The sequence below is a fragment of the Eretmochelys imbricata genome, chromosome 7 (genome assembly GCF_965152235.1).
Source record: "Eretmochelys imbricata isolate rEreImb1 chromosome 7, rEreImb1.hap1, whole genome shotgun sequence".
Classification (NCBI taxonomy): Eukaryota; Metazoa; Chordata; order Testudines; family Cheloniidae; genus Eretmochelys; species Eretmochelys imbricata.
Genome location: NC_135578.1, coordinates 92,209,269 through 92,235,322, shown reverse-complemented (window position 1 = coordinate 92,235,322; position 26,054 = coordinate 92,209,269). Strand labels below are relative to the sequence as shown.

General features: G+C 44.3%; 1 long non-coding RNA gene across 1 annotated transcript in view; it reads right to left on the bottom strand.

The window, feature by feature from the left end:
• The window catches only part of LOC144267990 (uncharacterized), a 37,112-nt gene extending 11,453 nt beyond the window's left edge, over nucleotides 1–25,659 (bottom strand). Inside the window, exons 1-2 of the long non-coding RNA XR_013346694.1 lie at nucleotides 25,576–25,659; nucleotides 1,371–1,488 (exon numbers count right to left, since the gene is read on the bottom strand). This is a non-coding gene — a long non-coding RNA (uncharacterized LOC144267990). The remainder of the gene's footprint in view (nucleotides 1–1,370; nucleotides 1,489–25,575) is intronic.
• Between the last annotated feature and the right edge of the window lie 395 nt (nucleotides 25,660–26,054).

The window sequence follows — 26,054 nt, the reverse complement described above, 5'->3', positions numbered from 1 at the left end:
TTGATCAGTAGACACTACGTAAGTGTTCTTATTTAAGGGCATAGGTATATGGACCTAGACAATCTGCAGTATGTCAAGAGGCCATGCAATGTTACACTATGAAGATTTTTGATTAAATAGATTACAAAAAGAAAGCAAATATCTGAAACCACCAAAGGAAGCTTTATCTCCAATCTAGATCTAACCTCCTCAGCCCCCAAACAGTGCTGAAAAATAAGCAGTTTCCAAAGGAGGGGTGATTGACTCCACGCAGACAACATGAAATGTAAAAGTATACGAAGATTTAGTCTGAGACTTTAAATGGCCAAGTTATGGAAACAACAACAATTAGTCACAAAAATGAAAATGTTCTTTTTCTAATTGTAGCATTACTAAATCCCTTGTGAGTGAGTCTGTCTATATTTTCCTTGTTATGTTGTCTTACATACTTATGACAAAATCTGATTTCATTGGTAAAGCCCCCCTTTCACGCCGATTTTGGGCTCACAGATGTAGAGCATGTAAATCCACATATTTTCTTTTCACAACCTTGCTATAACAAGGCAAACTTTGGTCCCTTAATTCAGCGGGAATTTTGTCAGTGATTTCAGTGGGATCATGGGACCAGGGACTCTGACATGTGAAATTGAGGTTGGATTATCTAGATTAACACAGTATGCCAATATCTTCTTCAGTCATAAATGAATCATTCAACTACCTTTTGGCTTTACATTGAGGGGAGACAGGGTAAGAGATATTATACGTCCCCCTCCCTATTCCCTTGTATAATATTAAACACTCAAAATTCAACAAGTCCTAACTAATCCTATTTGATTATAAATATTGCTGTTTAACTCTCTGCTTAGTTGCTTAAATCTTCACTTAAGAACAGATGCAATGATTTTAAAATGCCCTCTGTTTATTATCATTTAATACGTAATTATAGCAAATTTTTAACTGATCAATTTTGTGCAGAGTACTTATTGCAATATGTTCTGATTTTTGAAAGGCAATGTGCCTGATAATAGTTTCCAAAAAAGTTATGCAACTATTGAAAAAATAATCAGAGTCAATATTTCTAACAACGTCATTTCAAAACCTAGTGCTAGAAGGTAATAGCCTGGTATTGCTACATATAAGGAATCAAGACACTATACAACCTATTACTTCAAGCTTGAAGAGAAACAGGCCCCATGTGCAGTAGAAGCAATACTGTGTTAGCCAAAATCATATTTAAATATTGTCCTTCTAGTAAGGATGGTTTCAACACTCTGCCTGGCCAGTGTTGACCAAGGAGAACTGTTTTACAAACTGTGCTCTATATTAGGTCAGTTTTCTCTTGCAGGGTAGACACTGTCCTAAGTCCAACAAAAATATTTGTAGTTTCATACCAGCACTTGTACTCTAGATTCTGCTCCGGGACACTTGCTTGTTTTCTTTGTGGTATACTCCAGTTTCTTCTGATTCCTTAATTTATCTTCTACCTGGAGTTTTCACCAACTCCTCATCCTTGTAAGATAACCAGAAACATGCAAAGGAAAAGAACAAAATGATTAATGAAAAATAAAACCCTTGAAATATAAAATCTTGAAAATAACCCTAATAAAAAGAAATGCCACAGTTGCAGGAGTGGGAAAGGACAAGGATGAAAGATTTGAAACAGGAATGTACCAGAACACACAGCAAAATATTTTTAAAACTGAAAATATTTAATGGATGCACATGCTGCTTACTCATCACAATATAATTCTCTACAGTCTATTTGCTGCCATTCTTAATTAACTGAGTGAAGTTCAGTACTCAGTTAAACAAGAATGGTGGCTATCCAGCGAGTTGGTAGGGTCCCATGCATTGTTTAGGCATTGGAACAAGTTTGCCTCCATATTTGGTACAGACCCAGGGATCAATATGCACATACTTGGTGGAGTTCCTAGGGAGAATTCCTACAGAAATGGCAGAGTGAGTGAAGCAGGAGCATCAGAGCTTCCAGCCAATACTCCACAACGTGCATGAGCCTCAGTGCATACACAACTGTGGTAGGAGGGAAAAGTCTAGCAGAAGCAAAAGCACAACAGCAGCAATGGGGTCATGTGACACCTCTGATTATTGGGCTAAACTGTCACCATCATTAATTCCAACAGTTTGTCTTCTCACCTAAGGAGAGCGCCAATAGTTGCAGAAGACATCATACAAAAGAGGTGTGATCTTCCCTAAATTACAAAACTGTCCCATACCAGACACTCAAGAAACAGCTCCTGTTGATATGATACTCAGTGATTCCTAAGAAATGTCTTCCATTTGGGTAGAAAAGCATAGGAAACTGTATTAAGGCCCAAGTCATATTTTAAAGAAATGTTTGGGTGAATACAGTAGGTCCCGCTCACTCTAGTGAGCCTGGGTAATCCTGTTTGTTGAGATATTTAAAAAAATGTTTCTAAAATCTTTAATTTGAAGTATCTTGGATTTGTTTCTATTATCCCATTCTTCCACGTGTGCCTTCTCACCCCTTATGCATGAACACCCTCCACAAACTAATCCATAACACCACTGCTGTGTCCTCCTCAAGTTCCATAGGCATCTGTTGTGATGACTATGGAACACAGATGGCTGATAATGGTTAGGAAGGTGGGGAGCTGGGACAACTTTTAAAAACAACCTCCACAGCACTTTTGTACCTACAAATTACACACCCAGCCAGTCTATGAAAGACATGGTTGTATTACTGTTCCCTCTCCTAATCCCAGTTTGTCTATCACACCCATTTGTTTAGACTGAAAAGTCTCTGGGACAGGGACTTCCTCTATATTTGTAAGACACCAACCTCAGGTTGGGGGACTCAAGACACTACTGTAATATAAATAATAATTACAAGCAAAGAAAGTTAAAAGAGCTCAATCCTCTTTGTGTGCATGTACGATACAGCCTTCACTGACATCACCAAATAATATTTTTCCAACACCTATCCATTCAGTTAATGGGTGGTTATTCAAATTTTTTTTTAGTTTTCTCATACAGTGTGCAGCCTCAGGCCTTATTTACAGCACACAATCCAAACCCTGCACTGAATACTAATATTAAACTTTCTCTTACTATGTTGCTGATTGTTATAACATCTGAAGGCTTCACAAACATCAATAAATTTATCTTCAAAACATGCTGTGAAATTAGATGATATTATTATCCCCATTTTAAAGATGGGGAAAACTGAGGCACAGACAGATTTAAACTCAAATTGTCAACAGGTTCCTCCAGCAGCAGAATACGGACCCTGGACTTCAGAAAAGCAGACTTTGACTCTCTCAGGGAACTGATGGGCAGAATCCCCTGGGAGAATAAGATGAGGGGGAAAGGAGTCCAGGAGAGCTGACTGTATTTTAAAGAATCTTTATTGAGGTTACAGGAACAAACCATCCCGATGTGTAGAAAGAATAGTAAATATGGCAGGCAACCAGCTTGGCTTAACAGTGAAATCCTTGCTCATCTTAAACACAAAAAAGAAGCTTACAAGAAGTGGAAGATTGGACAGATGACCAGGGAAGAGTATAAAAATATTGCTCGGGCATGCAGGAGTGAACTCAGGAAGGCCCAATCACACTTGGAGTTGCAGCTAGCAAGAGATGTTAAGAATAACAAGAAGGGTTTCTTCAGGTATGTTAGCAACAAGAAGAAAGTCAAGGAAAGTGTGGGCCCCTTACTGAATGAGGGAGGCAACCTAGTGACAGAGGATATGGAAAAAGCTAATGTACTCAATGCTTTTTTTGCCTCTGTCTTCACAAACAAGGTCAGCTCCCAGACTACTGCACTGGGCACTGCAGCATGGGGAGGAGGTGACCAGCCCTCTGTGGAGAAAGAAGTGGTTTGGGACTATTTAGAAAAGCTGGATGAGCACAAGACCATGGGGCCGGATGTGCTGCATCTGAGTGTGCTAAAGGAGTTGGTGGATGTGATTGCAGAGCCATTGGCCATTATCTTTGAAAACTCATGGCGATCGGGGGAGGTCCCGGACGACTGGAAAAAGGCTAATGTAGTGCCCATCTTTAAAAAAAGGGGAGGAGGAGGATCTGGGGAACTACAGGCCAGTCAGCCTCACCTCAGTCCCTGAAAAAATCATGGAGCAGGTCCTCAAGGAATCAATTCTGAAGCACTTAGAGGAGAGGAAAGTGATCAGGAACAGTCAGCATGGATTCACCAAGGGCAAGTCATGCCTGACTAATCTAATTGCCTTCTATGACGAGATAACTGGCTCTGTGGATGAAGGGAAAGCAGTGGACGTGTTATTCCTTGACTTTAGCAAAGTTTTTGATACGGTCTCCCACAGTATTCTTGCCAGCAAGTTAAAGAAGTATGGGCTGGATGAATGGACTATAAGGTGGATAGAAAGCTGGCTAGATCGTCTGGCTCAACGGCTCCATGTCTAGTTGGCAGCCGGTATCAAGCAGAGTGCCCCAAGGGTTGGTCCTCGGGCTGGTTTTGTTCAATATCTTCATTAATGATCTGGAGGATGATGTGGATTGCACCTTCGGCAAGTTTGCAGATGACACTAAACTGGGAGGAGTGGTAGATACGCTGGAGGGTAGAGATAGGATACAGAGGGACCTAGACAAATTAGAGGATTGGGCCAAAAGAAATCTGATGAGGTTCAGAAAGGACAAGTGCAGAGTCCTGCACTTAGGATGGAAGAATCCAATGTACCGCTACAGACTAGGGACCGAATGGCTAGGCAGCAGCTCTGCAGAAAAGGACCTAGGGGTTACAGTGGACGAGAAGCTGGATATGAGTCAACAGTGTGCCCTTGTTGCCAAGAAGGCCAATGGCATTTTGGGATGTATAAGTAGGGGCATTGCCAGCAGATCGAGGGACGTGATCGCTCCCCTCTATTCGACATTGGTGAGGCCTCATCTGGAGTACTGTGTCCAGTTTTGGGCCCACACTACAAGAAGGATATGGAAAAATTGGAAAGTGTCCAGCGGAGGGCAACAAAAATTATTAGGGGACTGGAATACATGACTTATGAAGAGAGGCTGAGGGAACTAGGATTGTTTAGTCAGCAGAAGAGAAGAATGAGGGGGGATTTGATAGCTACTTTCAACTACCTGCAAGGGGTTCCAAAGAGGATGGATCTAGACTCTTCTCAGTGGTAGCTGATGACAGAACAAGGAGTAATGGTCTCAAGTTGCAGTGGGGGAGATTTAGGTTGGATATTAGGAAAAACTTTTTCACTAGGAGGGTGGTGAAGAACTGGAATGTGATACATAGGGAGGTGGTGGAATCTCCTTCCTTTGAGGTTTTTAAGGTCAGGCTTGACAAAGCCCTGGCTGGGATGATTTAGTTGGGGATTAGGTCCTGCTTTGAGCAGGGGGTTGGACTAGATGACCTCCTGAGGTCCCCTCCAACCCTGATATTCTGTGATTCTATGAATTTGGGGTACCTACTTGAGATACCCTAAAAAATTGGACCCTGGGTACTTGGCACATTATAGCACTCTTTATGTTCCAAGTACAGCTCCATTTGGCTTCAGTGGCAGCTTGAGTGCTTATCACTTCTACAAACCTGGCTATAAGTGTCTCATATTGGGCACCCAGGAAACAGGAATATACAGTTAGTGGCCAACTCAACGTTTTCCTTAACATGACTTATGGAATCATAGAATAACAGAGTTGGAAGGGACCACTGGAGGCCATCTCGTCCAACCCCCTGCCCAGAGCAGGACCAATCCCAACTAAATCATCCCAGCCAGGGCTTTGTCAAGCCTGACCTTAAAAACTTCTAAGGAAGGGGATTCCACCACCTCCCTAGGTAACGCATTCCAGTGTTTCACCACCCTCCTAGTGAAAAAGTTTTTCCTAATATCCAACCTAAATCTCCCCCACTGCAACTTGAGACCATTACTCCTTGTTCTGTCATCTGCTACCACTGAGAACAGTCTAGATCCATCCTCTTTGGATCCACCTTTCAGGTAGTTGAAAGCAGCTATCAAATCCCCCCTCATTCTTCTCTTCCGCAGACTAAACATCCCCAGTTCCCTCAGCCTCTCCTCATAACTCATGTGTTCCAGTCCCCTAATCATTTTTGTTGCCCTTCGCTGCACTCTCTCCAATTTCTCCACGTCCTTCTTGTAGCGTGGGGCCCAAAACTGGACACAGTACTCCACATGAGGCCTCACCAGTGTCGAACAGAGGGGAGCGATCACGTCCCTCGATCTGCTGGCAATGCCCCTACTTATACATCCCAAAATGCCATTGGCCTTCTTGGCAACAAGGGCACACTGTTGACTCATATCCAGCTTCTCGTCCACTGTAACCCCTAGGTCCTTCCCTGCAGAACTGCTGCCTAGCCATTCGGTCCCTAGTCTGTAGCGGTGCACTGGATTCTTCCGTCCTAAGTGCAGGACTCTGCACTTGTCCTAGTTGAACCTCATCAGATTTCTTTTGGCCAATCCTCCAATTTGTCTAGGTCCCTCTGTATCCTATCCCTACCCTCCAGCGTATCTACCACTCCTCCCAGTTTAGTGTCATCCGCAAACTTGCTGAGGGTGCAATCCACACCATCCTCCAGATCATTAATGAAGATATTGAACAAAACCGGCCCCAGGACCGACCCTTGGGGCACTCCACTAGATACCGGCTGTCAACTAGACATGGAGCCATTGATCACTACCCGCTGAGCCCGACAATCTAGCCAACTTTCTACCCACCATGTAGTGTACCCATCCAGCCCATACTTCTTTAAACTTGCTGTCAAGAATACTGTGGGAGACCGTGTCAAAAGCTTTGCTAAAGTCAAGGAATAACACGTCCACTGCTTTCCCTTCATTCACAGAACCAGTTATCTCATCTCAGCCCTGGTCTACACTAGGACTTTAGGTCGAATTTAGCAGCATTAAATCGATGTAAACCTGCACCCGTCCACACGATGAAGCCCTTTATTTCGACTTAAAGGGCTCTTAAAATCGATTTCCTTACTCCACCCCGACAAGTGGATTAGCGCTTAAATCGGCCTTGCCGGCTCGAATTTGGGGTACTGTGGACACAATTCGACGGTATTGGCCTCCGGGAGCTATCCTAGAGTGCTCCATTGTGACTGCTCTGGACAGCACTCTCAACTCAGATGCACTGGCCAGGTAGACAGGAAAAGAACTGCGAACTTTTGAATCTCATTTCCTGTTTGGCCAGCGTGGCAAGCTGCAGGTGACCATGCAGAGCTCATCAGCAGAGGTGACCATGATGGAGTCCCAGAATCGCAAAAGAGCTCCAGCATGGACCGAACGGGAGGTACGGGATCTGATCGCTGTTTGGGGAGAGGAATCCGTGCTATCAGATCTCCGTTCCAGTTTTCGAAATGCCAAAACCTTTGTCAAAATCTCCCAGGGCATGAAGGACAGAGGCCATAACAGGGACCTGAAGCAGTGCCACGTGAAACTTAAGGAGCTGAGGCAAGCCTACCAGAAAACCAGAGGGGCGAACGGCCGCGCCGTGTCAGAGCCCCAAACATGCCGCTTCTATGATGAGCTGCATGCCATTTTAGGGGGTTCAGCCACCACTACCCCAGCCGTGTTATTTGACTCCTTCAATGGAGATGGAGGCAACACAGAAGCAGGTTTTGGGGACGAAGAAGAAGATGATGATGAGGTTGTAGATAGCTCACAGCAAGCAAGCGGAGAAACCGGTTTTCCCGACAGCCAGGAACTGTTTCTCACCCTGGACCTGGAGCCAGTACCCCCCGAACCCACCCAAGGCTGCCTCCTGGACCCAGCAGGCGGAGAAGGGACCTCTGGTGAGTGTACCTTTTAAAATACTATACATGGTTTAAAAGCAAGCATGTGAAAGGATTACTTTGCCCTGGCATTTGCGGTTCTCCTAGATGTACTCCCAAAGCCTTTGCAAAAGGTTTCTGGGGAGGGCAGCCTTATTGCACCCTTCATGGTAGGACACTTTACCACTCCAGGCCAGTAACACGTACTCGGGAATCATTGTAGAACAAAGCATTGCAGTGTATGTTTGCTGGCATTCAAACAACATCCGTTCTTTATCTCTCTGTGTTATCCTCAGGAGAGTGAGATATAATTCATGGTCACCTGGTTGAAATAGAGTGCTTTTCTTCAGGGGACACTCAGAGGAGCCCATTCCTGCTGGGCTGTTTGCCTGTGGCTAAACAGAAATGTTCCCCGCTGTTAGCCACAGGGAGGGGGGAGGGTTGAGGGGATAGCCACGCGGTGGGGGGAGGCAAAATGCGACCTTGTAACGAAAGCACATGTGCTATGTATGTAATGTTAACAGCAAGGTTTACCCTGAAACAGTGTAGCCACTGTTTTATAAAATGTGTCTTTTTAAATACCGCTGTCCCTTTTTTTTTCTCCACCAGCTGCATGTGTTCCAATGATCACAGGATCTTCTCCTTCCCAGAGGCTAGTGAAGCTTAGAAAGAAAAAAAAAAACGCACTCGCGATGACATGTTCTCCGAGCTCATGCTGTCCTCCCACACTGACAGAGCACAGACGAATGCGTGGAGGCAAATAATGTCAGAGTGCAGGAAAGCACAAAATGACCGAGAGGAGAGGTGGCGAGCTGAAGAGAGTAAGTGGCGGGCTGAAGACAGGGCTGAAGCTCAAATGTGGCGGCAGCGTGATGAGAGGAGGCAGGATTCAATGCTGAGGCTGCTGGAGGACCAAACCAATATGCTCCAGTGTATGGCTGAGCTGCAGCAAAGGCAGCTGGAGCACAGACTGCCACTACAGCCCCTGTGTAACCAACCGCCCTCCTCCCCAAGTTCCATAGCCTCCACACCCAGACGCCCAAGAATGCGGTGGGGGGGCCTCCGGCCAACCAGCCACTCCACCACAGAGGATTGCCCCAAAAAAAGAAGGCTGGCATTCAATAAATTTTAAAGTTGTAAACTTTTAAAGTGCTGTGCTTCAAGTGCTGTGTGGCATTTTCCTTCCCTCTTCCACCACCCCTCCTGGGCTACCTTGGTAGTCATCCCCCTATTTGTGTGATGAATGAATAAAGAATGCATGAATGTGAAGCAACAATGACTTTATTGCCTCTGCAAGCGGTGATTGGTGGGAGTAGGGGCGGGTGGTTAGCTTACAGGGAAGTAGAGTGAACCAAGGGGCAGCGGGTTTCATCAAGGAGAAACAAACAGAACTTTCACACCGTAGCCTGGCCAGTCATGAAACTGGTTTTCAAAGCTTCTCTGATGCGTACCGCACCCTCCTATGCTCTTCTAACCGCCCTGGTGTCTGGCTGCACGTAACCAGCAGCCAGGCGATTTGCCTCAACCTCCCACCCCGCCATAAACGTCTGCCCCTTACTCTCACAGATTTGTGGAGCACACAGCAAACAGTAATAACAGTGGGAATATTGGTTTCGCTGAGGTCTAAGCGAGTCAGTAAACTGCGCCAGCGCGCCTTTAAACGTCCAAATGCACATTCTACCATCATTCTGCACTTGCTCAGCCTGTAGTTGAACAGCTCCTGACTACTGTCCAGGCTGCCTGTGTACGGCTTCATGAGCCATGGCATTAAGGGGTAGGCTGGGTCCCCAAGGATACATATAGGCATTTCAACATCCCCAACAGTTATTTTCTGGTCTGGGAATAAAGTCCCTTCCTGCAGCTTTTGAAACAGACCAGAGTTCCTGAAGATGCGAGCGTCATGTACCTTTCCCGGCCATCCCACGTTGATGTTGGTGAAACGTCCCTTGTGATCCACCAGAGCTTGCAGCACTATCGAAAAGTACCCCTTGCGGTTTATGTACTCAGCGGCTTGGTGCTCCGGTGCCAAGATAGGGATATGGGTTCCGTCTATGGCCCCACCACAGTTAGGGAATCCCATTGCAGCAAAGCCATCCACTATGACCTGCACATTTCCCAGGGTCACTACCCTTGATATCAGCAGATCTTTGATTGCATGGGCTACTTGCATCACAGCAGCCCCCACAGTAGATTTGCCCGCTCCAAATTGATTCCCAACTGACCGGTAGCTGTCTGGCATTGCAAGCTTCCACAGGGCTATCGCCACTCGCTTCTCAACTGTGAGGGCTGCTCTCATCTTGGTATTCATGCGCTTCAGGGCAGGGGAAAGCAAGTCACAAAGTTCCATGAAAGTGCCCTTACGCATGCGAAAGTTTCGCAGCCACTGGGAATCGTCCCAGACCTGCAACACTATGCGGTCCCACCAGTCTGTGCTTGTTTCCCAAGCCCAGAATCGGCGTTCCACGGCATGAACCTGCCCCATTAGCACCATGATGCATGCATTGGCAGGGCCCATGCTTTCAGAGAAATCTGTGTCCATGTCCTGATCACTCACGCGACCGCGCTGACGTCGCCTCCTCGCCCGGTATTGCTTTGCCAGGTTCTGGTGCTGCATATACTGCTGGATAATGCGTGTGGTGTTTAATGTGCTCCTAATTGCCAAAGTGAGCTGAGCGGCCTCCATGCTTGCCTTGGTATGGCGTCCGCACAGAAAAAAGGCGCGGAATGATTGTCTGCCGTTGCTCTGATGGAGGGAGGGGCGACTGACGACACGGCTTACAGGGTTGGCTTCAGGGAGCTAAAATCAACAAAGGGGGTGTCTTTACATCAAGGAGTATTTCAGGCAGGACTTCACGGAGGGTTCCAATAAGAAATGGTGCACCTAAGTTATTGTTCTTATTGGAACAAGGAGGTTAGCCTGGCCTCTGATACATGGCTAGATTTACCTTGCTGCACCTTCTCTGTGAGTGACTGCAGTGTGACCTAGAGGAATGAGTCCCCTAGACAGGGGAGGAGGCAAATGAGCACAAAACAAATCTGGTCTATTTCTTGTTTTGATCCACTCCATCTATCTTTTACATCTTTGGCTGGCAGCAGACGGTGCAGAAGGACTGCATGCCATCCACATCTCATGGCTGCTCGGCAGAAGATGGTACAGTACGACTGCTAGCAATCCGTATCGCCTGCCTGCTCACCATAAGACGGTTCAATAGGACTGACTGCAGGACTAAAGAGAATGACCTGGTCAAGTCACTCCAAATTTAGTCCCTGCGCCCATGTCCGTCCAGGCGCTCCCGGCCGACGTGGCCAGGAGCACCTCGGACATGATGATGACGGCTACCAGTCGTACTGTACCGTCTGCTGCCACAAGGCAAGGGGTTGCTGCTACTGTGTAGCAATGCCGTACCGCGTCTGCCAGCACCCAGGAGACATAGGGTGACGGTTACCTGAGCGGGCTCCATGCTTGCCGTGGTATGGCATCTGCACAGGTAACTCAGGAAAAAAGGCGCGAAACGATTGTCTGCCCTTGCTTTCACGGAGGGAGGGAGGGAACGGGGGCCTGACGATATGTACCCAGAACCACCCGCGACAATGTTTTAGCCCCATCAGGCATTGGGATCTCAACCCAGAATTCCAATGGGCAGCGGAGACTGCGGGAACTGTGGGATAGCTATCCACAGTGCAATGCTCCGGAAGTCGACTCTAGCCTCGGTACTGTGGAAGCACTCCGCCGAGTTAATTCACTTAATGCATTTAGAGCATTTTCTGTGGGGACACACACACTCGAATATATAAAACCGATTTCTAAAAAACCGACTTCTATAAATTCAACCTTATTCCGTAGTGTAGACATAGCCATAAAAGGCAATTAGATTAGTCAGGCATGACTTTCCCTTGGTGAATCCATGCTGACTATTCCTGATCACTTTCCTCTCGTCTAAGTGCTTCAGAATTGATTCCTTGAGGACTTGCCCAACATCACCTAGTAATTCTTTGGCAGAGGCAGGAACAGGCTCCGTGCTGGGAACAAGGGGTTCAGAGTGTGGGAGAGCTCAGAGTAGGAACAGGGGCTTGGGGTGCAGGAGGGGGTGTAGGCTCTGGGGTGGGGCCATGGATGAGGGGTTTGGGGTGCAGGATGGGTCTCCGGGCTGGAGCAGGAGCTTGGGGTGCAATAGGGAATGGGGCAGGGGGTTGAGGTGCGGGAGGGACTCAGAGCTGGGGCAGGGGGTTTCGGGCACAGTTGCCAGCTTTCATGCGGTAAATAAGCACCCCAACTTTCACGATAAGCCAAAAATCAAGCTAATCCCATTTCAAAACAAGGCCAAAATAAGCCAATCCCTAAGAACCCCGACACTCTATATGACTAGATCCCCCTGGCATGCAGTCTGGGACTGTGGTGGGCCTGCTATGTATCCCTGACTCTCTCCACCCCTTGCCCCTGCTTCACGGGAGCTGATAAAAAAAAAAAGCAGCAGCAAGCTACAAGCCAAAAACTAGCCAACAAGCCAATTAAGCCAAAAACAAGTGCAATTTCTATGTTTTTTTCATAGGTTTGGCATGTCTGGTTTGAGGTGCAGGCTCCACCCAGGCGGTGCTTACCTTGGGCGGCTCCTGGAAGTGGCCAGTCTGGTTCCTAGGCTCAGGAGCAGCCAGGTGGCTCTATGTGTTGCCCCTGCTTGCAGGCACCGTCTCCGCAGCTCCCATTGGCTGTGGTTCCTGGCCAATGGGAGCTGTGGAGATGGCAGTTGGGGCAGGGGCAGCACGCAGAGACCCCCTGGCCGCCCTTGCACCTAGCAGGCAGACTGGCCGCTTCCAGGAGCAGCGCGGAGCCAGTGCAAGTAGGGACCAGACTTTTAGTGGCCTAGTAAAATCTCCCAGATTGCTTTCAATAGTCACCAGGAGATTGATGCCGATTCAGGTAGACTCCCGGCCAATCCGAGATTGTTGGCAACCCTATCTTTGGGAGATAGTAAGGATTGATTCTTCAGATTACCTCATCTTTGAGGGAACATTGAGAATTGAGGATCTATACAAGTAAGTTTGATTCCCCTTATGGAGCTATATTAGAGGCTCAAAAAGACTTTGACAAACACTTAAAACATGATAGAAAACCCCCACTAATTTACTATTGAATCTTCGTGCAACGAATAGTAAACCAGTATTATTGCAGAAACAACAAGGAGTACTTGTGGCACCTTAGAGACTAACAAATGTATTTGGGCATAAGCTTTCGTGGGCTAAAACCCACTTCATCAGATGCATGGAGTGGAAAATACAGTAGGCAGATATATATATATATATACACACACACACACACACACAGAGTACATGAAAAGATGGGAGTAGCCTTATTTAATTAATAATATTATAATGGGTCTAATAGTGTTCTGATTTCCCTAGAACATGGGACACTTTGAGTACACAGTTCTCTTTTTCCTGTGGTGCGGGACCGGCTATAGAAACACTAGTTAACAGGCTGGTGGTTCATCTATACAAACATATAAATCTTTCTTTTTAATTTATCCTCTCACCACTTCAGGGGTGGAGGATGTCCACCAATTTCTGCCACTTATTTTGCTCTTGCCCTGGTCTCTTCAGATTCCTGAGTGTCATGTTGATGGATCTGGCTTCTTTCACTATCGTTCTGTGTAATGTTTCTCTAGATCACCCTCTTTTGCTCTTCTGTAATATTTGTGATTAGAATGGCCACAAAGGAAATCTCGTCAATGAAGAACATCAAGTTACAGAGGAACACTTCAGCTAATGAAAGACACAATCAATTTCCCATATGCCTCATACACAACTACAGGAAAATGTGCTTGTCACACCAGAACTCAAGAAAAATTAGACTCACCCCAGCAGAACACCACCAAAAATGAATCAATATGTATCATCAGTGAAATAATCACACCTCAGAGAGGGGCGGTATCACATATGTGACAGTTTAGGGCATCGGTCTATGTAAAACTTATGTATTCGGATTGATTTTATTAACACTATGTATATAAAGTGACCCTCAGTGTGTACTGAATCAGCCACTTGTTAGCAAAGACTGGTCATGTCTCTCACAAACCCTATCTGGAAGCTGCTTCAGGACAATCAAGAAGTCATTAACGCTGAATGCCTCTAAGTTGCTAGAACAATGGTTACTCTAAAACAGGGGTAATCTATTATTTTTTGTCAAGGTCCAAATTTCTTGCACAAGGTCCAGTCAAGGTCCAGACTCCAGAGAAAATAATAATAATAATAATAATAAAAAAATGATATAACTAAATAAATAGATTTTGAGGTCAGTTCAAAGGCATCTGGTGGTCTAGATTTGGCCCCTGGTCTGCCTATTGGCTACCCCTGCTCTAAAGAGCATATGACCAGGCTAAAGGAAGCTGGTTCTTCCAGGTTCCCTGAAGGGGGTAGGGTTGGAGCAATAAACAATCCTGAGTAAAAAAGAAACTGGCACAAGTTCTAACACGCAGAATTCACCTTGGTTTGAACGAACAGAGCCAACTCAGATTTTTTTTTTCTTCTGGGATACCAGAACAGATTCAATAGGAAGGCACCATCAGTTTGAAAGGAAACTTACTCTTGAAATTTTGAGCAAAGCCAGATGTTATAGAAAAGCCCCATTGAAACCAATAAAAATTGCTAAAATCCAGCCTCTCTGAATTCAGTGGAAAATCTCTTGTGAAACCAATGGAAAATTTTGCATCTTATTCAGTGTTGTAACAAATACAAATTAAGATCCAAATTTTCAAAAGATCATACACAGAAAAGTGCACACATCAGTAAGGGATTTCAAATGCACACATACATAGGACATCAGGCATTGCACTTGTTTATGTGTATGTTATTTCAAATGCATGTGCACTGGTCATTGCAAACACACACTTGAAAATTTGGGCACATGTGGGAAGGGGGGAGAAAGCTCATCTAAATCTTACTGAAATAAAAAGTTAAGATTAAAAAAAAATCAAAACTATCGGTCTGATTTTGCTATAAATTAACTATAAATTAAGCAATATCTAGTCAGGTTACTCTTTAATTTTATTAAAATATAATGTGCTTATTGCCATTCAGCTACCATAGGTGCTTGTTTACATAATTAAAGGAAATAAATTCCATAAAATCATGAAAACAAGAAATATTCCTAACTTTCACAGAAATGTAGGCTGGAAGGGACCTCATCGAGTCCAGCCCCCTGCAATGTGGCAGGACAAAGTAAACTTAGATCATCCCTCAAAGGTATTTGTCTAACCTTAGAAACCTCCAGTGATGGGGATTCCGCAACTTCCTTGGGAAACCTATTCTAGATCTTAACTACCCATATAATGAGAAAGTTTTTCCTAACATCTCCCAGGCTGCAAATTAAGCCCATTACAACTTGTCTTATCTTCAGTGGACATGGAGAACAATTGATCCAACTGTTCCTTCATTGTGACTAGATACCCAAGAGTTAATCCTTAGCTGTGAAGAATAGCTATGATTTTCTGGCATTAAACCAGAGCCTGGATGTTATTCTGATGCTGTTTTTCCCTCTTTGGTGAATAATGTTGTTACACTTGCATTAACTACTAGTGATGTTTCTGTAAGGGACTCCTGGGACTCTTATCCTCTTGTCTCATTTCCAGTAAAGCAACTACTCATCCTTAACACCAACACGATCCCCACTGGATAAAAAACAGAACTCAACTCATCTGGCTGTCTGATCATTGGCTAACTAGCACTGAAATGTCACCTGAACAGTATTACACTTTATTTTTATGGCAGCAGTCATTTTAGATACTCACTACTGCTTGGTTTCAGAGTAACAGCTGTGTTAGTCTGTATTCGCAAAAAGAAAAGGAGTACTTGTGGCACCTTAGAGACTAACCAATTTATTTGAGCATGAGCTTTCGTGAGCTACAGCTCACTTCATCAGATGCATACCGTGGAAACTGCAGCAGACTTTATATATACACAGAGAATATGAAACAATACCTCCTCCCACCCCACTGTCCTGCTGGTAATAGCTTATCTAAAGTAATCATCAGGTTAGGCCATTTCCAGCACAAATCCAGGTTTTCTCACCCTCCACCCCCCCACACAAATTCACTCTCCTGCTGGTGATAGCCCATCCAAAGTGACAACTCTTTACACAATGTGCATGATAATCAAGTTAGGCCATTTCCTGCACAAATCCAGGTTCTCTCACTCCCTCACCCACTCACCTACTGCTTGGGAAATTCCAGATCTTAATAAAGTCTTGATCCTGACCAAGGTTACTACGCCCTACCACAATATCAAATAATAATAATAATAATAATAATAAATATAATTAATTACATACACGTGACTTCAAACTGCAGGTATTATTTATATATGTGAATAGAACAATGGTTCTCAAACTCTGACCTATGGACCACCAGTTGTCCACGGAATTTTTGCTCATGGTCGGCAGAACAAAATATTTTGAGAACCAAGAATTGGGTAACTGGGGAAGGTGGAAAGGGTAGATGGTTCCATAAGAGGGTCTTTTTCACAAGATGGTCCACAGGATGAAATGCTAGAAAACTACTGGGATAAAAATATTTGTAACATCCTAGTTTCATTTCTTATATAAGTCCAAGTTCCACAGCCCTTACTCACATGAATAGTCCCACTGAGAACAGAATTGAGTCCAACATGCTATTCCCACAGGTCACCAAAATATAAATGTAATTAATATGGGTATACCACATCACACACCCATATTAACTGTACTGATTGCATGTATATTGAAACCAACTTGCTTCTTTTCTACACGGAATGCAAAGACATTTTCTAAAAAAACGTAATCTTTTATATTAAAAATAATGTATACAAGAATACACCATCTTAAAATTCTAAAGAGAAATAATTTATGTTCTGCTTAATGATATCACCAGAAACCCTCAATGGCTTTATATCTTTGTATGAGAGAGTTACTCATCTATATGTTCAGACACCAAGTTGTTCACTTTTATTGCAAAGTAAATTGGTGGTGGGGGAGAGGTTTTGTTTTCTGTTACAGAACAACATGTGCAGGGAATACATTACTCTTGAAAGACTGGAAACAGCAAGTTACAGCCTAAACCATTCTAGTAGGCAACTCTTCTAGTCCTGAAAACTGACCCAAGAATTGCAATAATTTAAAGATATATAAATGTAATATGTATCACTATATTGTAAATTCACATATTTCCTATCCTTCAGAGTAGTACCAATAAAAAAAAATCACCCTTATAAGTATAATATGAAGATAAATTGTCTCTCTACAATATAGTCATACCACAGTATTTGGTTTTATATAGCCTTTTTTTCATAGTCAACATATCCCAAATCCCAGTCAGAGTAGCGCAGGACATTTTGTCCATAGAAACTCATTTTGGTTTTGGTTTTTAAACAAAGTTCAAATTTTAATTTTCTTAGGGTTTAATTTTGTCATCAGTGACTCCTGTGCACTTGCCCTTGTAGTTATTGGAGCTTCACAGGAGTCACCAAGGGCAAAATTTAGGCTTACCTGTTTTCACTCTTATTATTAACTATTTGTTTAATGCTATTTGTCTTTTATAATGCTCTGGTGCTTGGGGAGAACACTCTTATCCCTGCAGTAAAATGTTGTGGGTTTTTTTTTATTTTGTTTTGAAAAGACTTGGGCAAATTCCTAAACCTAGAATCACTTTTAAACATTTATATTACAGCATCACCTAAATGACAAACTGAAAAGTTGTTAGAAAAAGCCATATGGGTGGCCAACAATTAAAAAAATATATATCAGGGTGAACAGATTGTTGGTGTGCACTACAGAGTATAAGTGAATTAGGAAACAATACTGAGGCTTCAGTACTCTTTGAGAGTTGAACAACTCCCAGCAACTTCCATATACAATTTTTAAGCCCCTCAGAGAGGAAGGCCTTTTCTCCTTGAGTCTCCACAGTAGTGCCTTTTGGGCAAATAAGATTATTATTGTACTTCAGGCAAAAAGGTCACAATATAGTGGTTTGAAACAGGGACATTTCCATCCCTTTCTGTCCTTAATATTCCTCATTGAAAAGTTCTTCATGAAAAACAAACTGCTGGACAAAGAACTAAGAAAACTGCTTGCAAGTGCAGTTCAATAGGTCTTCCAGTGCGTCTTGCAGTACATGGTACAGGAGAGGCCACTATGGCTGAATGAGTGGAGAACAGAACATTAAGGACATTTGAAGGGCAAAATTCTGCAGTGAAATTATACTCTGTAAACGCCACTGACATCAGTAAAGAGGCATAGGGTTTCAGTCAGTGCAAATTTGCCTGGAAACTGCCAATATCTATTTGTTGGAAAGAGAGAAAGCCTCCAGTCCAGAGTGATGGAACTGAAGATAAAGAAATTTAAGAGGTTCGTTCAAATTAAATTAACATTTAAAAACTAAATGATATGAACTTGCTACTGAGCTCCAATCAGTTAAAAATAATTGTATAGCTTATGCAACTCTACACTAAGCCTGAGGAAACCCATTTAAAAAAAAACCTCTCTCTCTCACTTGGCACCAAGCAGAATAAGCCTACAGTGCAAACATGGAGCTCCAACACTCATGCAAATGGACTGTGGTATCCAAACATCTTCAAGGGCTGAGGGGTTAACTTTTTTCCTCTTTCCTATTTTCTTTGTTTAAAATAACCAGTTTGTTTCCATTTGTATGTCACACATCAACCCAGCAAAAGCACTCCAAGTTTACAAATACATACACTTAAGGTAATGGCATAAAGGAAGAAAATTATTTAGTCTCAGAAGATGACAGAACAAGCAGTAATGTCCTAACCCTAAGGAACAAAAAGGTGTGGGTAGCTATTAGGAAAGTTCTTGGGGACTGGATGGATTTGGCAGTTAGTAATGGGAAATGAGCATTTCACCTTTAGGTTACCGGATCAAATGGGAACACGGTCAGTTGTCACTATAAATTGTTACCATATGAGGACTGTTCAATGTTTTATACGTAAAAAGAGACGGTGGCAGCAATAGTTCAGTCCCTCCTTGACAAGTGAGAATATGTATCCTGCATATCACAAAACCACCACAAAGTTTTCATAGCCAGTTTTCATAGAGAGAACAAAGAATGGAGATTGAAACACCACTCCTCCCAATACGTGCACTTAAAGGTTGTCTTGCCACATGATTGAGGTTGCTGCCTGTGCTATACCTCTTCTGTTGATAAAGGGCTTCAGCCTCAAAGGCTGTCAAGCTAGCACTTTTCATGACCACTACAGTGATTGAAAAAATAGTTAAGAAAAGGTACAATAGAGAACTGGACTATCAAGGGAAATGGTCAAGGCACCAATACCACAGAGATTCAAGAACAGGTTAGATAAGGCATTAACAGGAATGATGGAGTGAATGGAGAATGGAAGGTGGAAGACTCTGTTACACAGTGGTCTTTTCTGGCCCTACTCTCCATTATATTTTGATTTATATTTGTAACTAGCAAAAGAAATTAAACCTATTTTAGATATAATTATTACCTTGCACGACATGTAGGAACTGGCAACAAGTATCTTCATTTAAGGAGTTTGTGGACAAACAATCCACAGACTAGTGTGTGTTCTGTGGAGAATTTTTTCTATAGATGTTAAAGAAAATATTGTATTTTTCCCAGTTTTGCCTCCGGTAGTGTTGCTGTCTATCATAGTAGTCTGAACTTTGCTTTGGATCACTGCAGGTATCTAGCAAGGGTCTCTAAAGCAGGAACGGGGGTGAGGAAAGTGTCTTGTTAATTTTTTCCAGTGAGGAGGCTGACTACTCATTTCCAGTTTTAGGTAGCTGGAAGAGATTTACATGACGGTGCTGTGGCATGAACCATCAATGGCACAGAGTCTGTGAAGCAAGAGGGAACATTTGATACCTCATAAGCAAGATTTAATACTTCAGACTTTATACTCAACATTTCTTTTAAAGAAATAGGGAGGGATGGGGTTGGTTTAAGGTTTGGAATATCACGGTGTGTATCCTATTGAAAACTATGCTTCCCTGATATAAGACAATAAAAGCAACAGGATTCAAAGTTCATCTGACACTCCCCTTTTATCTGCTTTCTCACACCACTTTACCCCCATTGTTCTTTGGGTTCTGGTATGTAGAATATAGCAATCTGCCTACCAATCCGAAAAAGAGTGTTATGCTCTATCTTCCTTAAACCCACCCATGAATTTGGCACCCTGCCATTCCATCTCACTTTATTCTGTGTATTTTACAATGAACAGAAGAAAAAAGTGGAGCAGATAGTCCTTTTATACTGCTTTACTGCTAGTTTTCTTAGCGCAGTTCCACTTTTGTGCCAAACAGTACCCAAATAAAATATGGATTTTCTTCTTTTTGTCTGTTTGTCGATGTTTTAAAGAAAATTAAATGAAAGAAACGTTGATGCAGCATTAATGTTGGTAATTTAAACATATCAAACTAAATTTTCCACTTCTGTGTTAACTTGGCCATATTGCACACCTATTTCTGATGAATATTTTATTCATTTAAATATACCTCCTGTTGTTTAATGTGTCCAATATTGCTGAGCTACCACCGCTATGCAGACTAACCCTTGTTAACTGCTGAACTTCCTGAGTTTTGAGTGTTAAAATGATTAGAGTGAACGCTGAATTAATCTAGTCTTTTTACATCCAACAACTACACTATTTGTTGATATAGAATTATCTATGAAGTGCCAGTGTGTTCACCTCTGTATGAACACAGAAGATGGCATGCCCCCTCTCTCCTAACAGTAATGTAGGAGACACTAACAGCAACCCTGTCCATGAACATGTTTGCTTTCCTGCCCTCTTCTGCAGAAGAGCTGCAGGTATGGAGCTCAGCCCATTAGAGATAAGATTCCAAATTCATAGCCGTGAAAAATGTGTCAAGGACTATGAAATCTGGTCTTTTGTGTACTTTTACCCTATACAATACATATTTCACAGGGAAGACCAGCATTTTTCAAACTGGGGCTCCCGACCCAAAAAGTGGCTACGAGGGGGGGGGGGGCAGGGGGACGGGGGAGGGTGTCACGGTATTGCCACCCTTACTCCTGTGCTGCCTTCAGAGCTAGGTGGCCAGAGAGTGGCGGCTGCTGGCTGGGCACCCAGCTTTGAAGGCAGCGCCCCACCAGCAGCAGTGCAGAAGTAAGAGTGCCAATAACATACCATGCCACCCTTACTTCTGCGATGCTGCCTTCAGAGCTGTGCGGCATAAAAGAGTGGAAGCTGCTGGCTGAAGGCCCAGCTCTGAAGGCAACAGCACAGAAGTAAGGGTGGCAATACAATACCATGCTATCCTTACTTCTGCACTGCTGCTGTTGGCAGTGCAGCCTTCAGAGCTGGGCTTCCAGCCACCCACCACCGCTCTGCACCACCCAGCTATGAAGAAGGCAGTGCTGCTGTCAGAAGTAAGGGTGGTAATATGGCAACCTCCCTACGATAACTTTGCGACCCCCCCAGTCCCATTTTGAGTCAGGACCCCTACAGTTACAACACCATGAAATCTGAGATTTAAATATCTGAAATCATGAAATTTATGATTTTTAAAATCCTATGACAGTGAAATTGACCAAAATGGACCATGAATTTGGTAAGGCCATAGAAATAAAGGATGTACAACGACCAGACAAGAGGGTGGGAGTTTAAATAGAGACTGTTTAAATGGACACACACACACAAACATACACACACACACACACCCCACACGACACAGTACTTATGTTTTGTATTGCAGGTGCCTGAATGTGTACAGTGGAGTTGCATCTGATGCGGGGGTTAGGTTCTAAAGTCAGCATGTAAGGCGAGAATCGCGTATAGTCAAATTACCCTTGAAAATCCCTTAAATCGGCCATAAAACACAGTATACTGTACATGGTTTTGTGTATACAACCCTGTACAGTAATATGTATAAATGTATAAAAAGTACATATGCAAAATATAATTTTACAGTAGTGTATTTTTAATTACAGAAGGGTAATTACAAGGGTCATCAGGGCGTGATGTCGATCCAGGTGACGGAGAACTTGGGTGATGGAGAGCTACTCATAGACGAAGTGGTTGGCTCTGGTTCAGCTCGAGAAGTTGATTGCGTACGCTCATCGGCTGCTGGTTGTTTTTCCTTGAAAAACATGGTGATCGGCAACTGTCGCTGTTGTCTCTTGAGCTGCTCGAATGTTTCTTGATACAGTCTCAAATTGTCCATAATACTACATGTGATTTTGAGGCTTCGTTCCACAGAGGGATCGTATTCAGAAATTAAATCATTCAAGTGTTTCGCTGCTTGGAACATTTCAGCAAATTTATGAAGATTCCAACTTGCTGGCTCTTCCTTTTAGTCATCATCTTCTGTAGATGATTTTATCAGTTCCTCTAACTCTTCGTTAGTCAAGGTTTCTCTACGGCTCTTAAATAATTCTTCAATTTCTTCCTCAAGGATGTCGACGAAGCCATCACCACCCCCTTGTCTGGCCACCTGAACAATGCGTTTCACTTCTTTGTCAATGGTTGGGAAACCCTTAAAATCATTCACACATTCTTTCAATAGGTTTCGCCAACATGCATTGACTGTTTCATGCTTGATTGCATCACTTATATTAAACAGGCAATGGATGCAATCGGCAATGTTGAAGGACTTCCAACACTCCATCACATTAAGATTGGGATCAGCATCCATAGCGCTATGTATCCGTGAGAACGTAAGCCTCGTGTATGTGGCCTTGAAACAGCAAATCACGCCTTGGTTGAGAGGTTTGAGGTGGTATGGGGGGGTGGGGGGGAGAGAAAGAGGACTTCAACGTCATTATGCGCAAACCAGAGTGCCGCAGGGTGGCCAGGAGCATTGTCTATGATCAGCAACACTTTAAAGTCAAGTTCTTTCTCTACAAGGTACCGCATGACCTCCTGAATGAAACACTTGTGGAACCAATTCAGAAATAATGCTGCTGTTACCCAAGCCTTTTTATTTGATTGCCAGAACACAGGCAGGAGATTTTTGTTCTTGCCTTTTAGGGCACAGGGATTTGCAGCCCTGTAGAACAAGCCCGGTTTTATTAAATGCTCAGCCGCATTGCCACAAAACAACATGGTCACACTGTCTTTAGCTGCTCTGAAGCCAGGGGCTTGTCTTTCTGATTTCAAAGTGTAAGTGCGGTTGGTCATTTTTTTTTCCAGAAGAGCCCAGTCTCATCAGCATTAAAAACTTGTTCCAGAAGATAGCGCTTTTCTTCTATGATTTTCTTTAATTGTTTGGGGTAGGCTTTTGCTGCCTCTTCATTGGCAGATGCAGCTTCATCAGTAGTCTGCACATTTTTGAGGTTGAAGCGGTTCCTAAAACTGTTAAGCCAATCTTGGCTGGCTTTGAATTCCTTCTCATCAGAAGGCTGTCCCTCTTCGGCAGCAGGTTTGAACAGCGCATAGAGGCTAAGAGCCTTTTCTCACAACGTGTTGCCATTGATAGGCACGCATTACGGTTCACATCTTCCAGCCATAAGTTTAATGCCTTTTCAGTCTTCACTAAAGTCTTATCACAAACCTGGCTCATCATCTTAGCAGTTATTGGAGCACTTGATGCCACAGCTTGACGAATTTCTCTCTCTCAAATCTTGATGGCACGGATGCTAGATTCGTTGTGGCCATATTTACGCGCCACGTTGGAGACCGACATATCTACTCTCAATAAGTTCAACACAGCCAGTTTTTCCTCCAGCGTTGGAACAGATTGCTGTTTCTTCGGCTGGGCACCAGATGAACTAGTTGGCTCTTGTTTAGCGGCCATGTTGTATGAAAAATACGTACAGTATCTTTAAAGCCTAGAATCACACTCAGCACGGCGAGATGCTCACACTATGAGAGGCATGCAGGAACTGAGACCAACTGAGGGAACAACAGATTCACGTCTCCCATCTCACGCTCACTCCGGGGCATACGGTCATTGAGTGGAATGGTGGGCGGAATCACCTGCACTATTTACAGGTATCTTGTTATTTTTCTTTTTTATTTGCCGAGTGCGTATAGTTGAATTCGCATAAGTTAAATGCGTGTATGATGCGACTCACCTGTACAGCATTTTCCCCTGCTATACTTGGCTGCTTCATTCTTGAATGCAAGGAAGGAGCAAAAGGAGCACAGGGAAGGAGAGGAATTGTAAATTTCATGTTACCGCCTCCATACAAGAAGACAGGAGACAGAAGTCCAGGAAAAGGGGAATGTATGCAAATCGCATTCCAGAGAGAAGCTGTATACTAAGGACCCAGTAATAGTCTCAGTGGAGCCAGTGGCCATCAACTTTAAAGGGAGCAGTATCAGACTGTAGTTTATGTAAGAGTGCAACTGTAGCACATTTATTGAGTAAATTGGCTCAGCTTTTCCCCAAAATATAGAATGCTTGGAACAAACTTTTATTTTGAAATAGGTCAATTATTTTGGCCTACAACCAAAACCCTTTTAAAAATCTTTGTATTTAACAAAGAATGTCCTTGGCCTATGTTTTACAGATATATAACTAATCAATTTCATATTTTTCCCTGTTCAAATCTGATTTAAAATATACTGCTTCCTGTCCTGCACCCCAAATATCAATGATGAGATATTGGCAACCTTAATATCATTTAAGATAGTAAGGAAATCAAAGGGTTGGTTAGTTCATAAAGGCACAGGTTACCACTCTTTTCTGACCGTGCCAAGAAAATAACAGTTTAGTGTCGCAAGACTTTCTCAGCTCATGACCTAGCCTCAGGAAACCGGGGTGGGTTTTTGAGTGCAAAGTACATCCTATCCCCCTCCCACTGTTTCAGACACTGATCCTTCACTGTCAACAACAATGTATTTTGTGTGTGTGTATGCATGCACACATGTGTGTGAGAAAGATGATTCACCAACCTTTATTCCATAGAGATGATGATTCATTCAGTCATCTCCAGATCATACTAACATACTAAACATGCTCAATAATAAAGCAAAAAACAAGTTCTTAAACTTTTGTGCTCAAACATTTATTTTTTAAAGTGAGAAATATGCAGAGTAAGAGGGAAAAAATGTGCAATGAGGAAATACAAAGGGCTGTATTTCACTTCCACCACAACCATTGGAAAACACACCCAACAGTATGCATAAAAAGAGCTCATCAGTTTTGCCTGGGGGCTCAGACAGGTGTGTCTGCCAGTTCTGCACTGGCTACATCCTTTGGGCCATGACTAGTCCCCCTATCCCCAACTACTTGGAGAGAGAAATGCACAGGAGTAGCTCTCTATGCAACAGAGGACTTCTGTCTCTCCTCCTTATATAATAATCCAACCTAATCAAAACGGAAGCCAACGACGCTGCCATGGAGCATTAACTAGAGATAATTACCCTAGAAACAGATGGTCTGAACCAGAACCTATTGCTCACTAACTAGCCACCCAGGCTCTTTTGCTAGGAAAATCCTTGGTGGAAGCACACGCAGCAGCCAAATGCAAACCTGCTTGTTACCAAACAGCGAATGTGCTGCTGCTGCTCTCAGTCCCCAGCTACAAGCATCACAAACTGCAGCAGCTTCTTCCAAACGCATTTCAGGGTCTCTCTCTCTCCCCCTCTCTCCAGCCAGACATCTCAGCTCGCTCAGCCTCTGCCCGCCCTGAAACAGGCTCTCTAATTAAAGGGAAATGAGGGAGAAAGTTACTCTGTGGCTCTCTGCTCCAGTCCCTTGGAGCCCGTCACCTCCCTCCTGCCTCGCTGCTGCTCTTCCCTGCAACATGATTCAACAGCAATGTCACGTTAAGCAACTTGTTACGACACCTGCTCGCCCCCCTGCGCCCCAGAACCGGGCTCCCCAGCCCCCTGCTCGGGCGTGCGGGCAGACGGGTCCCTTACCTTCCCTCAAGAGGCCCTGAGCTTGGGGGGGAGCGCGGGCGGGCGGCAGGTAACGGTAGGGCGCTCCGGAGCGGGCGGACGGGCGGGGGAGGAGGCGGCTGCGGGAGCCAGCCGGGGGAGAGCACGGCGGAGCGGAGTGCGAGGGAGCGGCGCGGGGGGCGGAGGAGTTTCCCGGGCTTGTTTACGCATTGCTGCCCTGTTCCGCGCGCACCCCGCACGCTCTGATTGGACACAAAGTGGGGCACAGCCTGTCGCCGCCCGCCTGCCCTCCGAGCCACGCCGCCGCTCCCTGGCGCTGGCCCCGGCCGGTCGGGGCTGCGGAGCGGGGCCGGGGACCGCTCTAACCGCCCCGCCCCAGGAGCTGCCCGCCCCGGCGCCGCAGATGCCCAGGCGCTCGGCCGCTGGGGCCCCGATGAGCGTGTGCACCGCGGCTGCACAGGCCCAGTAGCGCAGGGAAGCCCCAGCAGGGCTGCAGCTGC